Below are 6,277 nucleotides of genomic sequence, written 5' to 3' on the forward strand. Positions count from 1 at the left end.
CTGGGATGGTTGAGTTAGGCTTTGTCTTTCAAGCGCTAGAAATCACTAGGGGTGAGTTTCTTAGTTATAAGTATTGCTGTTATTTTATTATTGGAAAAATCGAGTTATATAACCTCCGTGGGATAATATATATGACCACTTGGCAAATTGAAAGGAAAAAATGCAGTTTTACACAATATGCTACCAGAGCTAATTGATATACACAATACACTCCCAAAGCTAATTGAAGTTAATGGAAACATTGCTAATTATTTTATTGGTCAGTGGAGAAGTCACACATAAAATAACTAGCAAAACAAGAAAAGGTAAATGGGTATTCTCTTGCAACTACATATGAGGTTTTGGGCATTTATGCTGTCACACCTGAAGATTTGGTGAACCAGTGCTCCAAAGCCTGCCTACATTTCCCAAAAACTAAAGTAAACTAGTTTTTTTGCTTTGTGAAAGGTCAGGTTTGTACACAGTATTTGCACACTAGTTTCAACTTTAAGAGCAGAAAATAAATTTTGGCTTCAAGTTTGGCTTTGAATTAAGGCTGGACGGGGACACGCTCCCAGCTGTTACTGGGGTTGTTGCTTTTACAGTGGTAAACTTGCACCTGTCTTCATATTGTCAGCTCAGTTTTCCATCCATCTGTCAAAGATGCACATGCTTTTAAAGCTTTTTGAAATTAGAACCTCATTTTGAAATTTTCGCTACCAGAAGAGTTAAATAATCTATCTTGTCTTGACATGTTGTGGAGCAGTCCTGTACTCTTGCAGGTTCAAGTTCAGTGCTAGGACAATGTAATGACATTAACCTTCCAGAGTTGCAATTCTTTTAAGGCAATAATTTTTTTTTTTTTTTCACAATAGTCTCGCTTTCCCTTTTTCACATCGTGGTTTTTAACCAGCCACCTTTGGGATGTCCCCCTTGCCTGGTGCTCTTTCTGCAATTTCTTATTTGTTGCTAATTGGCAGTGACTTTGATGTGTCTTAGCTGACTTTTGGCTGGGTCATTTTCTGAACTTCATTGTTTTATTGTTTGATAGTTGCTTTCTTTGTAATCCAAAATCCTTGTGCCACAGTTTTCTCTGCAATAAGTGATTGCCATATTGCATTCATGTAGTTCCTGGTCCTTGCTCCCATTTTTTTTTTCCCTCAATGCGAAAAAAAAAAAAAATTTGGGGTGTTCTCTCCTTTAATTGGAGTTCACCTCTCTGATTATGCCATCTCCTTCCTACTATGAGTCAGGGCCTAAAGAGAATTGCATAGAAAAATGTCAAACCTATCAGCATGAGAAACTTCAGCACTGAGTCAATTAGGAGTCAGTTGAAATATTCAGATAATTCGCCCTCAAACATCCTCAGCAGCTGCTGCTGCTGCCTTTTGCCACACCTTTTAACGATGGTTAGAACTGGCAGTAAGAGCTGCCAGAGGAGCGAGAAAAATGTATCAGTGTCATCATCTGTACTTAGGACAAAATGTAAAGCAAAAAGAACATGCGATTTTGATTGGAATTTGTATCCAAGCATGTAATTCACAATAATTCATTAGATTAATCCAACTCTTGCAGCACATTCAAAAGCACAAACTGACTGTGACATCCTTCATTTTTCACATTTGGCAAACGTAAAATATGTAATTACGCAGATTCCAGCAGCACTGCTTATTTCATGATTGATCAGACTGGTCACACAAAAGCACTTTTGTTCTACCAAGACAATGAGTGCTACAGGACTTTCAGCACAAATTCTTACAGTTAAAAAAGACTAAAAACATATGAGTATTCTCAGGTTTATCTATATCTTTCAAACTCTATCTTCCATAAGCATTTTGTGCCAGAAATAGTCTGTCACACCAGTTTATGAACTCGAAAAGGGTGTTCTTACAGTGAAGTTGATGTTACATTTTAAACAAGTTAATTCTTACAGTAGTTATCTTCAGTCCTTAGTATGCCCCACTGATGCTGATGTTTAGAACATTTTTTTCCTGCATGCAGATGAACTCACTGATGCAAAGCAACAAGAACCCATTTAATACATGTGTTTTCCTGCCTTGCGTGCATTGCCAACATACTGGTAATACACACCAGTAAACAAGGCCAGCTTCTGCAAATGAACCTGGGAGGCATAAAAAAAAGTATCAATTAGTAGCATCCTATTATCCCAAACTTTTGAAAGAAAATAAGCTTTTTAGTGACTTGCCTTAAACTGTGCTCATTTGCAAATTATTAGTATTATTTTAATTACATTAATGGCCTTTGCTTAAAAATCTCCCTCCACTTTTTAATAGCAAAGCTACAGGAAGATGCCAGTGTTGATTGATCGGAAGTGTTTATAGTAGAGTCCAGCAGGATCTGTTATTGCACTAGTCACAGAACGCAGCAGGCGATGCACTCGAGCAGTAAATACAACCCCAAAACCCTGCTGGGGAAATGAGCCCTTACCAGGAATAGCTCAGATTGTCCACGCTCAGTGGCGCCCTTTTAGTTTTTGTTGTCTTTTTAATTGTCTCACCAGCAAAGATTTAAGTCTGTTGAAAAAGTATCAACTTTTTTTAAATACATATATTGTATCTTTCATTTTACTTTGACTGTTTTATGGAAAATGGTGCTTCAGAGTTTAGGAGTTTTAGCCCCGATCTAAAGAATTGTGAATATCACTGAAGAATTCTATAGACTGATTTAAAGTACACTCATTTAAGCTATTGACTGGATTTATGTCCCTTGGTATTACATTATGTTTCATTGGATTACTTGCTTATAAACTTTATGTTTATAAACATAATAGTCCGCAGTGACTGGAAAAGAGGTCCCCAGTGGCTGGAAAAAGGGAAACATCACACCCATCTTTAAAAAGGGTAAAAAGGAGGATCCTGGGAGCTACCAACCAGTCAGCCTCACCTCCATGCCTGGTAAGATCATGGAACAAATCCTCCTGGAAGATACGCCGAAACATATGCAAGACAGGGAGGTGGCTTCACCAAGGGTAAATCATTCTTGACTAACCTAGTGACCTTCTATGATAGAGTGACTGCTTCAGTGGACAAGGGAAGAACTATGGATGTCATCTACCTGGAATTCTGTAAGGCCTTTGATACAATCCCCCACAACACTCCAATGTTGTTACCAATATTATTTAATATTTTCGTCAATGTCATAGTGGGATTGAGTGTATCCTCAACAAGTTTGCAGATGACACCAAGCTAAGTTGTGCAGTTGATTTGCTTGAGGGAAGGGATGTCATCCAGAGGGACTGTGACAGGCTTGAGGAGTGGGCCCAGGTGAACCTCATGAAGTTCAACAAAGCCAAGTGCAAGGTTCTGCACCTGGATCAGAGCAATAAAATTGACTGAGAGCTGCCCTGCAGAGAAGGACTTGGGGATACTGGTGGATGAAAAATTGGAGATGAGCCAGCAATGTGCACTTTCAGCCCAGAAAGCCAGCCATATATCCTGGGGTGCATAAAAAGAAGCATGGCCAGCAGGTCAAGGGAGGTGGTTCTCCCCGTCTACTCTCTGCTTTCCTGAGACCTCACCTGGAGTACTGCATCCAGCTCTGGGCTCCACAGTACAAGAAAGACATGGACCTGTTGGATTGGGTCCAGATAAGGGACACAAAAATGATCTGAGGGCTGGAACGCCTCTCCTGTGAAGAAAGGCTAAGAGAGTTGGGATTATTCAGCCTGGAGAAGAAAAGACTCTGGGGACACCTTATTACAACCTTCCAATACTTAAAGGGGGCTTATAAGAAAGATGGAGACAGACTTTTTACCATGGTCTCTAGTGACTGCATACGGGGGAAATGGTTTTAAACTGAAAGAGGATAGGTTTAGACTGGACATGAGAAAGAAATTCTTTACAATGAGGGTGATGAGACTCTGGAACAGGTTGCCCAGAGAAGTTGTGGATTGGAAGTGTTCAAGGTCAGCTTGGATGGGGCTTTGAGCAACCTGAACTAGTGAAACATGTCCCTGCCTATGGCAAGGGCAGTGGACTAGATGATGTCTAAAAGTCCCTTCCAACCCAAACCATTCTATATTCTATGATTGTATGATTCTATGTTACATAGACTTCTCCAGCCTTAAGATTTTCAGATCTCACGTATATTGTACTACACAGTAGCTAGATCTGTAATACTAATAAGACAAATGAAATGCTCTGGGGATCATTTTCTGTACAACCTATATTTGATGCTGCAGTGCCCAGCTCAACATTTACATCTGTTAACCCAGCGACGCCTTGATAAAAATTTCCGGAGGATCACAAGTATAAATATCAGTTCTCTGAACATCTTCAAATATGAAAGTGTCTAATGTTCAACTCACTGGAATATGGCATATATTTAAAAGCTTAAAATAAATAATGCAGCGTCCATAAATAAAATGCTTCGTTTTTAAGCAAAGCATATTTTTAGGTATTAGAAGATGTTTTCAGTGTAAATTTCTCATATCCTGGCTGAAAGAAAGAGCGTGGGCAGACATATAAGATAGGAGGAAATAACAATTTCTCAACAATGCTGCTCTTGACTCACTTCCTTAGATTTCCCTGGGAAGGTGAAGACAAACCTCCTCTGTATATATTCCAGCAAGATATGTCCCTCTCTTCCACCCAAGTCTCTGTACCTTTGCAGGGGATTGATGCTGTGTGCCCTGATTTACAGGACAAGGGCTAGTGCTGCTAATACACATAATTGTATGAAGAGTACCTCATCTCACAGCTTTATCTTGGAAACAGCTTGAGAAAAACTTGAGACTGGTGGGCTAGAGCAAGGGCCAGTGGAGGAAGGACTGATCTGTTCATCCTCTCGGTGGTCACTACAGGCTGCAGGCTGTACTTGCTGGGTTTCCTAAATTAGAAAGCAACCTGTTTATTTCACTGCTGAAGGCAAAAGAGGGAGTCAGTTCACTTCATGCCTAAAGGACTCCACTGCTCCCGCCCCTTATTCCAAAAATTATATCTCTGCCAGTGCCACTAAGTGAGAAAGGATGTGAAGCAGCAAAAGGTTTGAAAGAGAGACTTCTGACGGTGATGTCTTCCTCTGCAAATACTTAGGTGAGCTCTAGGCCTTGAATGCCCATAGGGCCTGGGAACCCTGTGTCCAACTATATAACTCCTTCAGTGGGCTGTGAAACTAACATCACTAGCAACTTTACAGAGTCTTCAGACCCCTTCCTATGGGTCCACAGTGTTTGGGGGCCTCTTGTCCCCTAAATCCAGTCAGTTCTGCTGGGTCGTGCAGGATAGGCTTTGACAGGTAGGAGCAGGAGAGCAGGTTCAGCTGGAGTTCCCTCTAACTTGGGTGAATTCTCAGAAGGGGCCCATGGGGCACCTACCAGCTTGTCTCCTGTCACTGACAGCCCAACAGAAGAGTTTAGCTGCACTTGGTGGCCTCCTGCCCTTACATAGCCTGCATGCAGGCCAAGGTCTCCTGCAAGTGGGTTTCTTTTACAGCTGCCTGAGCAGGTGAATGTGCACAGCTTGAGTAAGTGGCGTTCAGTATCTCTTCTCAGCACAGACTGTGAGTGCATGATAAAGGTCATCTCACTGGAACTAATATTATCAGTCTTGCTGAGCCGAGTCCTGGTCTATGCCAGGTCTATGCCTGAAAACCAACTGCTGGTTTTCAGACCAGGAGACTTTTCCACCTGGTGGGTAAGGAGGGGTCAGTCATCTTCCCTCCAGCCCCTGGACCAGAAGATATTTGATGGGATGAATTGTGGCTAAGTCTTGGATAATATGTTTCTGACCTCAGTCCTGCTTTGAGGAATTCCTTCAGGTGCTGGCTGCTGATGCAGAAAGCCCAGTCAGGTTTAGCCAGGCCATGCCTAAGACTATGTAGGAGGGCATTAGACCTCTTGTTCAGCCAGCTCCTTCTACTAGCTATCAGACTCCTCCAGACCTTATACCAAGGTTGTGACTACATCTTTCCTCTCCCTTGCTTCTCTCTGCTCTCCCCATACAAATTGCTTGTGTGGGGCAGGCGTGCTGATTCATGTCTCTTTGCATGTCTTCAAGGTCATTCCACTAGTGTTTTACTTGTAAGCAGTTTGAGTGCTAAATAACCCTTTCCTTATTTCCTCATTTTTAACCTGTTCTTTCAATCTTTTTCTTTTTTTACTAGTTCCTTTTTAGAACCATTTTGATTCATCACTATGTGCTAGGTCCCCTCCTCAGCTCCCAAACTCAAGGAGAGCTTTTTGTTTCAAGCTATCCTCTGTATGAGGAAATCATCAATGATAATGTCTAGCTTAGAGGAAAGACATATCCAACAGGCCTGTAGAGGATAAAGCTTGCCA

The sequence above is a fragment of the Gavia stellata genome, chromosome 1, assembly GCF_030936135.1.
Source record: "Gavia stellata isolate bGavSte3 chromosome 1, bGavSte3.hap2, whole genome shotgun sequence".
NCBI lineage: Eukaryota > Metazoa > Chordata > Aves > Gaviiformes > Gaviidae > Gavia > Gavia stellata.